Consider the following 14,365-nt stretch of genomic DNA (forward strand, 5'->3'; position numbering starts at 1 on the left):
TTAAAATGTTTTTTTTTATTAAACATCTAAAACATTTTGTATGTGCAACCCCATTTTTTTGGCATCATGATTTTAGTAGGCTATTTAATTGATACTAAACAATGTCCCTACTCTCCAAAAATACCATCCACTACTTATCCCTATAATATATTTTTCACTGCACGCTCCCAGCACAGAGACCGGGGTCTTATTGGGAGCCCCGGGACCGGAACTCCCGATTCTGTGTCATCTGATCGCTGTGATAGCCTACGATTGGCTGTCACAGTGATCAGTCACTGAGAAGCCCGCATTTCTCTCTCTGTCTCAGGGAATAGAGAGGAAAGATACACTGTCTCTCTCTCTTTGCAGAGAGAGAGAAAAAAAACTGTGTGGGGGAAAAAAAAAAAACCTAGATCAAGGTTTCATCTAGGTCAGTGACAGGGTTAGTGTTTGAGTCAAGTAAGGGTCAGTTTATTTTGGACAGGATTTTTTTTTTTGAAACATTTTTTTAATTAGTATCAGTGTCAGTGTGTTTTAGGTAGGATAAAAAAAATCAAAATGTACACTTGTTTCTAGGCCTTACTATGGGTACAAACAACAAACATACACAAATGTGGAATTGCAACGGGAGCAGGATAATTTATTTTGGATTGTTCTTTGGTGGTAGGTTATGGCAGTAAACAGAAATATACAGCTAAATAAAAAAAAAAAAAAAGATGATTTTTTTTTTTTACTATTTTGGGCAAGTTTTCCTTAGGTAATAAAAAAAATAAATCAGGAGATATCCATTACCATTTACCACCAAATAAATGCCTGATTTGTCCTGAAAAATAAAAAAAAAAAACAAGATATAATCCACCTGGATGCAGTTGTAATGATATATACGGTTTTACTAACACATGTCAAAGTTGCAAAATTATACCAAGACATTAACATTTATTTACCGTTCGGCGCAAAGGGGTAAACTTTATTTTGCATCCATTTAAAAAACCCCTAAAGTGACACTAAAACTCTGGCTTTAGAAAAAAAAAAAAAAAAAAACAAGTATGTATTCTTAACTCAGAAAAGTTCATTATTATGCTCTCAGCTTCTTCCAAATTCACTAATTACTTTTTTTATTTCAGTACTGGACTATTGCAAGTGATTGATGAGCTGTAATTTAGAAAATAATGGGATTTTTGACTTCCCGAAAAACCTATTTCTCTAATATTCATTGAGGAACACAGCTCCTGTCATTCTTGAACATTGGGGATCATTGCAGGATGAAAGATCAGTCCTTGGGACAGCAGATCCACCCTGAGAGGAAGCTTCCAATGAACCTCAGGGACCAGCCACACTAGATCAGCGAACCAGGCCTGGCGAGGCAAGTCCGGTGCCACTAGGGTGACCGGAATCCCTTCTGCCTCAATACTGTGTAGGAGTCGGAGCAGTAGCTTGAGAGGGGGGGGGGGGGGGAGCATATAGCAGACGATACTGACCCCACGGGCCCACCAGCGTGTCTGTGGCGTCTGCCAGAGGAACCCTTGACTGAGCCACAAACCTCTGCATCTCTCTGTTGAGCCGGGACGCCAACAGATCCACCTCGGGGGTGCCCCACCAGAGACACAGCTGATGAAACACATCCGGATAAAGGGACCACTCCCCCTGGTCCAACGCCAATGACTGAGGTAATCCGCCTGCCAATTTTCCACCCTGGGAATGTGTATGGCAGAGAGGGCTGGAACGAACCGTTCTGCCCACCTTAGAATGCCCACTACCTCCAGAGCCGCCAGGGCACTTCTTGTGCCTCCTTGGTGATTGACATAAGCCACGGCCCTGGCATTATCTGATTGAATGCGCACTGGGCATCCCTGTAGACGATCCATCCAATGATCCAGACACAGTCTGATCGCACGGTAGTCTGGACTCTTCCAGTGTCCAGATCCCCTGAGCAGAATGCTTGCCAAGAACGCCTCCCAAGCTGGATAGGCTGGGATCCATGGTGACCACTGTCCAATACAAGGGGAGAAAGGATTTTCCCAGCCGAACCGCTGGAGAGCGAAGCACCATAACAGTGACTCCTTTGTATCCTTTGTATAGCCAGATCTGATTTGCAGAGACTGCGGAGTCTTGTACCATTTGGTCAGAATCTCCCTCTGTAGGGACCTCGTATGGAACTGTGCAAATGGAACCGCCTCGAAGGTAGATACCATCAGGCCCAGCAACCGCATGCAAGTCTAGAGGGATGACCATTTGTTGGACAGCAGGAGGTGAATTGAAGCCTGCAATTTCTGGAGTTTGTCCAGAGGAAGGAGCACTTTAGCTATGGCCAAGTCCAGAGTCAGGCCCAAACAGTCCAGCTTTGAGGACGGAACCAGGGCAGACTTCTGAAAATTCACAATTTAGCCAAACTTCTACAGAGTTTGTACTGTGATCTCCAGGTTCTCCACTAGAGTAGAGGGAGACTCCGCTCACAGAAGGAGATCATCCAAGTAGCCCAGTACCGCGATCCACCGTTGGGGTAGCAAGGCTAGCACTGGAGCCAAGACTTTCGTGAAGACCCGAGGAGCGGAGGCGAGACCAAAGGGTAACGCCACAAACTGAAAATGCTCCTCTCCCACAACAAAGCGGAGAAAACGCAGGTGACTGGCACATTTTGGAATGTGAAGATAGGCATCCTTGATATCTATAGAGGCAAGGAAATCCCCCTGACACAGGGATGCCACCACCGTTCCAATAGACTCCATTCTGAACTTCTGTACCCGCACAAAACAGTTTAGCGCTTTGAGGTCCAGGATTCAATGCACTTTGCCTTCCTTCCTGGGGACTGTAAACAGGTTTTAGTAGAAACCCTGAAAACGTCGGAACAGGGACAATCACCCTGTGAAGGAACCGGTCTTGTACCGCCCCATACAAACCCTGTAACCGGTCTGGGGACAGGCGCAGGTTGGCAAAGACGTCCCCCCACCCCAGATACAGGTGAGGGCGCACCTTCATGTTGAAGGAACCTTGTCCGTGAGTCTGGAGAAGCCCACTTGGATCGTTTGGATCCGCCAGAGGAGGCCCTGAAAGGCTTCGAGCCCTTGGTAGTCGACCCTCAGAGATGAAAAAACGTATGAGCCAAGAAGGAAGGTCCATGTCTACGACGAGTCTGTGCCCTTAGTAACCTGCGGAAGAAAGGTACTCTTCCCCCCTGTGGGACCTTTATTGATGTCATCCAGGGTAGCTCCAACCAGACGATCTCCTTGAAAGGGAAGATCCGTCAAGGCCTTTTTAGAAGTCTGGTCCGCAGACCAGCATTTAAGCCAAAATACACGCCAAAGAATCACCACCAAAACAGAGACGAGCCACCAAGGGAGCAGTGTTCAAAGAGGCATCCCAGATAAACTGCAGCCCCTGAACCAGCTGGTCTGCCAGCTCAGCAAAGGCATGAGGGAGCTGTTCTCCCTCCAGGTCACGCTGTAGGAGCTTAGCCCACTCGGTCAGAGTTTGCGACACTAGGGCAATGGTAAATACCGGCCTCATTGCCGAACCAGCTAAGGTGTACATAACGCGGGCAACAGCCTCTTCCTTCCGGTCAGCCAGATCCTTAAAGGCCCAGGACTATTCCACCAGAATCATGGTTGCCTTGTTTAATCTGGAAACAGGAGGGTCCACCACTGGTGGCACAGTCCACTTCAGCGATCCTCAGCAGCAGAGGGAGAGGGCCCCACCAGACTCACCACCCGCTGACACAGGCACCTGCAATCACCAGGAGAATCTGCACTACACGTGATGGCGGTCAGGAAGCTAAATGATCCAGGAGTCAGCACCAGGAGATAAGGAGGGGTTCCCACCGCCAAAATGCCGTACATCGGGCTCCCCTTTCATGGCCGCCGCTATTTGCAATGCAAATAACAAGAAAATGGACACCAGACTACACAAACATGACCACAGTGTATAGGAATACATGGGGCTACAACAAAATGGCGGCGCCACGAGGCCTACAGGGACCCAGATATCGGGAGACCAGGCCTTGGGACAGATCCAGGCAGGACGGGGGCCATGGCAGGAGCCCTCACCAGGTACAACCTGTCTTAAACTGCTATTTAGAGGTGGTATACTCAAAAGCAAACATTAATTATATTGCAGGTTACCGATTCTTAGATGTGATGGCTGCATTTGTTTCTTTTTTTTTTCCTTCTTTTTTTACCAGGTGATGCAGCCAGTGTGTTGTTTTTTCAACAGAACAAGTTGTCCTACAGTTGTAGCAGTTAGAGGGCAGAGAGGAACTATTTACCACTGACATGGGTGCTTACAGTTATCAGCTTTTTTGTATGCAAATCCTTTATCTAAAAAGAAAAACTGTTGTTATAAATGCTTAAAAAGTGTTACCTGGCGTTTGGCTTCAATTTGTCAGTGTATCTAAATCTGCTAGTGCATCTACAGTAACACGCTCCTCCCCCCAGCCTAACTATGCTGCTGTCCAACAGTGCCTCCTTTATCCAGAATGGGGGCACTCTAATACAGGTGGTGTCTTACTGGACAGATTACAAGATGAAAACAGAGGGCAAAAAAAGCCTTAAAAAAAGAAAATGAATGCCCCACCACATCTAATAATTTACAAAAATCTAGCAATACTAAGGACCTCAAACATTATATTTGTAAATAAAAAATTTGGCTTTAAAACATACATATATAGTGCTTTATACGTATAATGTTTCAAAGCTTGAATAGAACATATTTCTTTTAAATCAGGTAAGAGACAAAATACAACATATATATTTTCCATATTGACAACTTGCAGCCAGAAGAGTAGGGAACATCAAGCAGGACCAGTAGTACACTTTCAAAGCAAAGATATGGTAACACTACTAGAGATCAACCGATTATCGGCAACACCAATATATCGGGTGCAGATATGCACTTTCCCCGATATATCTGTATCGGCATTTGGATTTACCGATATTGCCGATATTTTCGTGACGTCATTCCGTATGTTGCACGCACACGTTCTGCCTTCTAACACCGCCTCCCACACCTGCGCGGCCCATATGTGACGCCATTTCACGGCGCGCTGCACTTAAGACCGTCTCCCACAGCCTCGTGTTACAGCCAGCTGCAGTCTGGTCCGGTCACGCTGCCAGCCATCCATCCACCCACAGGCCCTGGCCTCAGCCACCCATCCCAACAGTGTGCCAGCCCAGCGAGCAAGCAACCAGCTACCCAGATGACACCAAGCCACCCGCCGCCACCGTGACCAGTGTTCCAGTGAGCCAGCTACCTGCCACAACAGGCCAGGGTGAGTGAGTGACACCAAGCCAGCCACCCACACAACAGGGTGACCCCAACTCAGCCCCCACCAGTGTTCCAGCAAGCCAGCCACCCACCACAGCGTTCCTGCAAGCCATCCACCCATAACAGGGTGGATGGCAAAGCAAGCCAGCCAGCCACCAAAGTGTTTCTGCAAGCCAGCCACCCATAACAGGGTGACACCAAGCAAGCCAACCAGGCACAACAGAGACTGTTCCTGAAAGCCAGCCACCCATAACAGGGTGACACCAAGCCCACCAGCCAGCCACCACAGTGTTCCTGCAAGCCAGCCACCCATAACAGGGTGACATCAAGCCAGCCACCACAGTGTTCCTGCAAGCCAGCCACCCATAACAGGGTGACACCAAGCCATCCAACCAGCCACCACAGACAGGTGCTGAAGGCCAGCCACCAATAACAAGGTGACACCAGTTACCAAGCCAGCCAGCCACCCATGACAGGGTGACACCAAGCCAGCCAACCAGCCACCACAGACTGTTCCTGAAAGACAGCCACCAATAACAAGAGGACACCAGTCACCAAGCCAGTCAGCCACCCATAACAGGGTGACACCAAGCCAGCCAGCCTAAACATGCGTTCCTGCAAGCCAGCCACCCATAACAGGGTGACACCAAGCCAGCCAGCCAGTGCCACCACAGTGTTCCTGCAAGCCAACCACCCATAACAGGGTGACACCAAGCCAGCCAGCCAATGCCACCACAGTGTTTCTGCAAGCCAGCCACCCACAACAGGGTGACACCAAGCAAGCCACACTGCCAGGCGTTAGCCACCAACCCACAACAGGGAGCCAGCATCAGCAGCAACTTCATCAAGCCATTTCTTTAAACTTTTTTGTGTCTTTCAAGTTGAAATTGAGATGGATGAGTAGAGAAAGAGTAAAAGTGTGGTCTGGGACTATTTCTCGTCTCAACCATCTCCAGAAAAAGCAGCAGTGTGCAACACATGTACAAACATAAGCATGGGATCAGTAACTGCAAAAAACAGAAATACGTCAAATCTTTGGGCCTGTGCTGCCACGCAGCTTTAACTGTCTAGCAGTTGTTATTACATGTTATGTTATGCTATGATATTGGTATCTTCCTAGCACCCCTGCTGTTTCTGGCTAGATGGTTTCTCCCATCTCCATTTTCCTGCTGTAACTGCCATTTTGTTTAGTTGTTATGAGGAGACTGCAGAGTGTGGAAGCTGTGTAACTTCATTGTAAATTTACCTATGGAAAAGCCTCTATGTTTATGTCTTTGCTAACTTGAAGCATAAAGAAGCATTGGAGAACACCTCTGGAGTCTTTATTCATTGAGTAAACTATCTGTTGAAGCCATCATTCAACCTGCTGCACACACTTACAGACTGGAGGTCTACAAGAGGGTCACAGGTACAATCGATGCTGAGACAGAACAGTAAATTTACAATTATCCATCACACAGTTATCTCTGCAGCTTCAGCAGTAAATTTCCAAGAAGTACTTGAAGTAAATTTACAGGAGTACACAGCTTCAAAAAGTAAATTTACAGGAGTACACAGCTTCAGAGTAAATTTAGATGAAGAATTCATCACAGGTATCTCTGCAGCTTAAGAAAAGTAAATTTCCAAGACTCTGCAGCTTCAGAACAGTAAGTACCACACTTGTCTGTGAGTCACCAGAAGCATTACTCTGCATATGAAACCAGCCACCTACTGAATGCTTCATTACTGTTACAGCCTTCTGAGGTGATCCAGTTTGAACTAGTTCCAGCAATAGCTAGCTATTGTATCAAATACCCAGCACCTCAGCCAGCCTGCTTAATAACAGAAGTCACTACTTACAGAGCTGAGCTCTGGCAGATTTCTAACAAGACACCAGAAATACAGTACTTATTATGTCTGACAGAGATCTCACAGAATTACCTGCATTTAGTCAGGATAAAGCAAACTCCTTACTTCTTTCTGCTCGTCCTGTCAGAGCCCCTCATCCATCCTTGAAGGCAAGGGAGGTTTATGAAGCAAGTAAGGAAGAAACATCTAGTAACCTGACTGCATTATGGGAAAAGACTTTAAGTTGTATAACAGCCACTAATGAAACTAGCAACAATTCTGAGCAATTGAACACTGCTCTCTCAAGGGTTAAGAAGGCATTTGAGAATTATAAAAGACTTTCTGAGAAGTACTATTCTCTATTGTCACATTCCAACATAGAGGAAGCTGCATTGGAATTAAAGGACTTTACTTCTACTGACCAGCAGAGGCATAGCACATATCTTGAAGCAAAGGCACAGATAGAAGGGAGATTGGCACAGATACATGAGACTACATCCTGTAACTCTGCTTCTTCCAGACACTCAGGAAAATCTTCTAGGTCTGCCCGCTCATATCATAAATCTTCTTCTAAGTCATTGCGGTCCTGCTCTATAAGGTCAATACTGAGCGACCAAATACTCAAAGCTCGCCAAAAGGTTGCAGTAGCCCAGGTTAAAGCCGCCTGCTCTGAAAAAGAAGCAGCCTTCAAGGCAGAAGCTAAATGCAAGGAAGCAAGAATACAAGCAGAAACAGAGGCTCAGCTAGAAATTCTTCAGAAGAATAGAGAAAAGGAAGTAGCTTTAGCAGAGTTATCTGTCTTGGAACAAGCCCTATTGGAAGAAGAAGGAGCAGCTTGTACCAGCTTAGCTGCTTGTCAAGACCCTGTTGAAAGGACCCTACAGTTTGTCCTAACTCAGAACCACGACAATACAGTCCCACCTACAGTTGGAGATTCTTCTCATAATCATCCAGCAAGTGGATCAGAAGGCAATGTGTCGCCAAAGCAAGCTGGTCAACTAGACACACCTACTAACAGAGACCCTCCACAACTACCGCACGTCACAAAATCAAGTGAATCAACCTACGCAGCTCATGTGCCACCACAACCCTATGTGCATAGAGATTACAAGGGCACAGCAGAAGACTACAGAATGAACTCTATACCCCCTTTGATACAGCTCTCTTTGACTTCAAATGCTCAGAGACCTTCAGTCGACAGACATTTACCTTAATTAAACCCATCTGCAACACCTTTCTCTCTACCTACCAGCCAACATCAGATACCAACCATGGTCCAAGACGGCACACCATCAGTAGACCCTGTGGCTATAAAAACTGAAAGCACTGACATTGCAGAGTTCAGCAAGTATATGATTTGACGAGAGTTGATTACAACTGGACTGTCTGGATTTGATGACCGCCCAGAGAACTACAGGAGTTGGAGATCTACATTTAAGGCGGTAACCAAGAACTTGGACATTGATCCTCAAGCAGAACTTGACTTACTAATAAAGTGGTTGGGGCGTCAATCTTCAGAACAAGTAAAGAGACTTAAATCTGTCTACATTTATAACTTTAAAGCAGGCCTTGATGCTGCCTGGGAACGTCTAGAACAAGACTATGGGAGCCCCGAAGTCATTGAATCTGCCTTATTCCAGAGACTTAACGACTTTCCTAAAATCTCTGTTAAGGACAATCATAAGCTTAGAGAGTTAGGTGACCTCCTTCAAGAACTTGAAATTGCTAAGTTAGATCCTAGTTTACCAGGTCTTAGCTATTTAGACACTGCTCAGGGCGTAAATCCTATTGTAGCAAAGTTGCCTAGTTATCTTCAGGGAAAGTGGACTAGTGTAGGATCAAAGTATAAGTATGAGCATTGTGTTTCCTTCCCTCCCTTTTCTTATTTTTCAGAGTTCGTGCGGAAGGTTGCAAGATCCAAGAATGACCCAAGCTTCTTCTATCCAGATACAACCACCATTCCTTTAAGTACTTCAAGGGGTATTGCCACCAACAGTAAATTCAAGGATTTAAGGCATCCTATTGCCGTGAGGAAGACTGCAATAGCATCCAACGTCTTAGCTACAGACATTAAAGCTAGCAATCTTAATCAACAGTGTCCTATTCATAATGCGCCACACTCTCTCTCCAAATGTCGTGCATTTAAGGACAAGCCTATTGAAGAACGCAAGTCATTTCTCAAAGAGCATAATATCTGTTTTAAGTGTTGTGCATCCTCCGATCATTTAGCTAGAGACTGTAAGATCGCCATCAGATGTTCTCTCTGCTACAGTGCCAAACATGTGGACGCTCTTCATTCAGACCTGTTCAAAAGGAAACCTTCACCCGGCAGCAACCCCAAGACTACATCAGATGATGGCGGGGAGAGAACTGAGCAATATGCCGACCCCGTAACCACAAGGTGTACAGAGGTATGTGGAGAAGGGCTTCATAGCAAGTCTTGTAGCAAGATATGTCTTGTAAGAGTGTTTCCTGAAGGATGTCCACAAAAATCCATAAAAATGTACGCCATACTCGATGATCAGAGCAATCGCTCATTGGCCAGTACAGAATTCTTTGACCTATTCAACATTCAAGGAGAGGCCTGGTCCTATACCTTGCAGACATGTGCAGGAAAGGTCAATACTTCTGGAAGAAGAGCCCATGGCTTCATAGTCGCATCAGAATATGAGGACACAGAGTTTCCTCTTCCAACTCTAATCGAATGTGATCAGCTACCGAACAACAGAGAAGAAATCCCCACACCAGAGGTTGCACGTCATCACCCTCATTTGAGTCACATTGCTAACTACATTCCACCACTTAACAAGGATGTTAAGATTTTGATTCTACTAGGGAGAGACATTCCTAGAGTTCATAAAATAAGAGAGTTATGTAACGGTCCAGACGATGCTCCTCAGGCCCAGAAACTTGATCTTGGATGGGTGATAATAGGAGAAGTCTGTTTAGACCAATCTCACAAGCTCTTGGATGTAGCTTCCTACAAAACTAATGTTACCTGTCAATTGATGAAATGTCCATCGCACTATTATGTGAAGGAAAGACTTGATTTTAAGAACGAAGTTCCATATCAAGCACTCCAAAGCATTAACTGCAAGCTCACTTCTCAAAAGTACTTTGGTGATTCAGTGTACCAGACTACTTGCGATGACAACAAGATTGCTCCTTCAGTTGAAGACAAGGAGCTCATCAAGATTATGGATGAAGAGTTCTTCAAAGACAATTCCAACAGTTGGGTAGCTCCAGTACCCTTCCGAGTACCAAGGCTTACTCTCCCTAACAATCGAGAACAAGCTTTAACCAGATTTGCTGCACTGAAGAAAACTCTCCGTAACAAACCTGAGAAGCAAGAGCACTTTCTAGCATTCATGCAGAAGATTTTAGTGCCAGCAGTTGTCCTCACACAAACCATTTGGTTTTCAGGACCCAAGTTTTTAATGGACCAGTCTTCTACAAACTCAGAAGAAATTATCGATTTCCACCTGGAGGATCCAGATACTGATCCGGAAATCCGGCCTGAAGTTGTAGCATTGAGTTCCAACATCTGCTCAAGAAGAAATTTGGAGGATGAAGATGACTCCACAGATATGGGGGATGGAGCTGATGAATGGATGCAGGCCAAGACTCTGGTTAAGCCTCCGGACCAGCTGGAACTCAGCGAGGCTGAACATAAGGAGGAATTCACTCGTATTCTGACTGCAAACAACCCTCATGCCCCCCAGAACATTGTGAGGTACAGTTTTAAGGAACGGGCCTACAAACCCATTAGCATCATGGACCAGCTGGCCGTACGCTTCTCCCTGGATGGAAATATGCCACGCGAAGACTCTGATGAAGCGCGGCGACAGATGGCGAAGTTGGGAGTCATTGAAGAGACTCAGACCAACGACTCCACAGAGCCGGGAGACAAAGATACAGATGGGAAGTCTGACGCTCAGGCTAGTGAAGAATGGACAGAAGGTGAGGAAATACCATCCAGGAACAAGAAGGAGAGAAAACTGACCAACCAGTTCAATTATAGCGAGAGAGCGTCCCAGAGCATTAACAAACCCCTGCGGGAGCGAGCTTCTCAGACAGAGCCGCCTCCAAGGGCCACCTTCTCTGCCACTGCAAACCAGTGGAAATTCAACCCACCACACGCTTCACACATGGGCGTAGCATGGGAACGTATGATTGGGATGGCAAGGCGCATACTGGATTCTATGTTGCTTGATGTGAGTTCTTCACGTCTTACCCATGAAGTACTTACTACATTCCTTGCTGAGGCTGCAGCAATAATCAACTCAAGACCGCTGACAGCTGTATCCACAGACCCAGAATGTCCAACTGTTTTAACTCCAGCTGCATTATTGAGCCGTAAAATTGGACAGATCCCAGCGCCAAAGAGCATCTTTGATGAAAAGGACATATATAAACGTCAATGGAGATATGCTCAATACCTTGCAGATTGTTTCTGGGACAGATGGAGGAGGGAATACCTCACACTTCTTCAAGGACGTAAAAAGTGGCAAACCCAGAAGCCTAACTTAAAGGAAGGGGACCTGGTTCTTCTAAAAGAAAAGCAAACCAATCGGATCCAGTGGCCAGTTGGAGTTATTTCAAAGGCCATTGCTAGTGATGATGGAAAGGTCCGAAGTGTGGAAGTCAGGATTGTAAAGGACGGGAGCCCAAAAACCTTCCTGAGACCAGTCACTGAGACAGTCCTAATTATGCCTGCTTCCAAAAATTCTGATTCAGTGTTATGTGTAGTAGTCACTTAGACCTCTAGCATAGTTAGCTTAGAGAAGAGGGCTACATAGCATTCTACTGTATGCAATGTTAATTGTATGTTTATGGAAAATAATTGTGTAGTGGTATCTCACGATACCAGGCGGGGAGTGTGCTGCCACGCAGCTTTAACTGTCTAGCAGTTGTTATTACATGTTATGTTATGCTATGATATTGGTATCTTCCTAGCACCCCTGCTGTTTCTGGCTAGATGGTTTCTCCCATCTCCATTTTCCTGCTGTAACTGCCATTTTGTTTAGTTGTTATGAGGAGACTGCAGAGTGTGGAAGCTGTGTAACTTCATTGTAAATTTACCTATGGAAAAGCCTCTATGTTTATGTCTTTGCTAACTTGAAGCATAAAGAAGCATTGGAGAACACCTCTGGAGTCTTTATTCATTGAGTAAACTATCTGTTGAAGCCATCATTCAACCTGCTGCACACACTTACAGACTGGAGGTCTACAAGAGGGTCACAGGTACAATCGATGCTGAGACAGAACAGGGCCCATCTAAGAGTTCATCATATTGAACTGTATCATGCAGCACAGAAAAAAACAAAATGAATATCAATGTGATTTTGATTCAATACCTCCTCCACTATCCCAGGCAAATAACAGATATGTTTGTGAAAAAAAACAGATGTCACTGTCTAGATTTAGATGGAAGATCCCAATTGCTGGACAGAGTAATCACAGAGATGATTGTCACTGATAACCAGCCATTTACAATGGTGTCTGACTCATGATTGATGTCCATGCTTGAGCCAAGCTACACACTGAAGAGTGAGCGGTATTATCGAACCAAAATGCTGGCAAAGCTACACCGAAAGGTAGTTGACAAAGTAAAGGCTATGCTGCAACCAGAGAATGCTGGCAACTCACTCTCATTTGTGACGGACTGCTGGTCACAAACAGAGTCAGAGTCGCTACCAATTCTTACATGCCACTTCATTGATGACGGATGGACAAAAAGGCAATTGGTGTTGAATACAAAGGTGATGCAAGGATCAAACACAGCTGAGTACAATAGAGAAATGTTTCTAGGCATGCTTGAAGAATGGGGAATCAACAAAGACCGAGTGATGCTTGGGAAACTTTGAGACAGTGGAGCAAACATGCCTAAAGGAATGAGGCTTGCTGATACATCAGATCTCCGTGTCATTATGGCACACAACACCCTCCAACTTTCAAATGTTGGTCTGTCAAACCAAAGAGCTTTGATTGATATATGTTTTGAGAAGCATGAAGAGATTAAAAATGTTGTGCTTGTAAGTCTTTTGAATCCTCGATACAAGAACCATGCTTTCTCTTCTGATGATGTATTGGCTAAGGCGAAACAATGACAGAAGATATTCAATGGGAGGTGCAGGTGGTTCCTCCCGAAAAAAGACAAGTCCAGAACACTATTTTTATGAAAAGCAGCATGCTGAAAAAACAGACAAATATCCAGATTGGAAGGAAGACAGAATATGTTCCACTGAGTACTTTCTAGAATGAAAATTCCTTGACTTTCTCCAAGCAAGATAGGTCTTCCAGGTGCAATAGTGGACTTTATGAAACTTTACAACCATGCCAAGAAAGCCATTTACCAAGAGGCTGGGCCAGAAGGGCCCATGGAGTATTTGCCAGGAGCCAGAATATGTCTGAAAACCATTTCCTCCTGGGCCAAATTGGTGCGATGAGGATCAGGAGAATGCCCTACTTCTCGATTCTGCAGAGTAGGCTACGAAGAGGCATAAAGGCATATAGATCAAGTTGAAACTGAATAAATGTCGTCACCAGAGTGTACCTGGGCCTGGCGACAATCATCAAATTTGTGGATCAATTTGGATGGTCCAGAAACTCCATATCTGGTACCCCCCACCCATCTGTTTCAAAGGCTTGGCAGACCTATAGATGTAGAGCCAAAATTCACATAAACCCAGCAGCTGATAACAGATAAAGTCCACCTGCCAATTTTCTACACCTGGAATGTGGATAGCTGAAAGATGGAAAGGGTGGATTGTGAAGTTCTGCCCAAGAGAGGATCAAGTCTGCTTCCCATAAAGCAGCACAACTTCTGATGCCTCCTTGATATAGGACTTAGGATTGATGTAGACCACTGCCCTGGCATTGTCTGCCTGGGGTCAGAAGCATTGGATGGTCTAAGAACCGAATCGGTTTGTCAACTCGCGCAAGTAAGAATGTTGATTTGCAACAGCCTAGTGTAAAACTGGGCAACTGGACAGCCTCAAAGGAGACAAATATGAGACACACGAATCTCATGGAAGCCTGAAGTAAGGGCTTCTTCTGGGCCTGGAGGACCATAGTATAAGAATGGAGAGAGAGAATGCAGTCCTAGAAGGTTCTGGGCAAGGACAAGTCTAGTGTCAGACCCAGATACTCCAGTCTGTGAGACTCGTGCAGTGATGACTTGTGAAGGTTAGGGATCCAACTGAAGCTCTGCAGGCTCTGTACCATCAGTTGGCTGACAGGAAGGACTGATTCTTTAGAAGGAGATCGTCAAGATATCCCACACTGTGAATCTCTAGGGAAT

General features: G+C 45.4%; 1 protein-coding gene across 2 annotated transcripts in view; it reads right to left on the reverse strand.

Moving 5' to 3' along the window:
- Positions 1 to 14,365, reverse strand: part of RAD51C (RAD51 paralog C) — a 183,529-nt gene that overhangs the window by 5,936 nt on the left and 163,228 nt on the right. The gene's annotated exons all lie outside the window — the stretch shown is intronic.

The sequence above is a fragment of the Pelophylax lessonae genome, assembly GCF_965119305.1.
Source record: "Pelophylax lessonae genome assembly, chromosome: 2".
In the NCBI taxonomy this organism is placed as follows: Eukaryota; Metazoa; Chordata; class Amphibia; order Anura; family Ranidae; genus Pelophylax; species Pelophylax lessonae.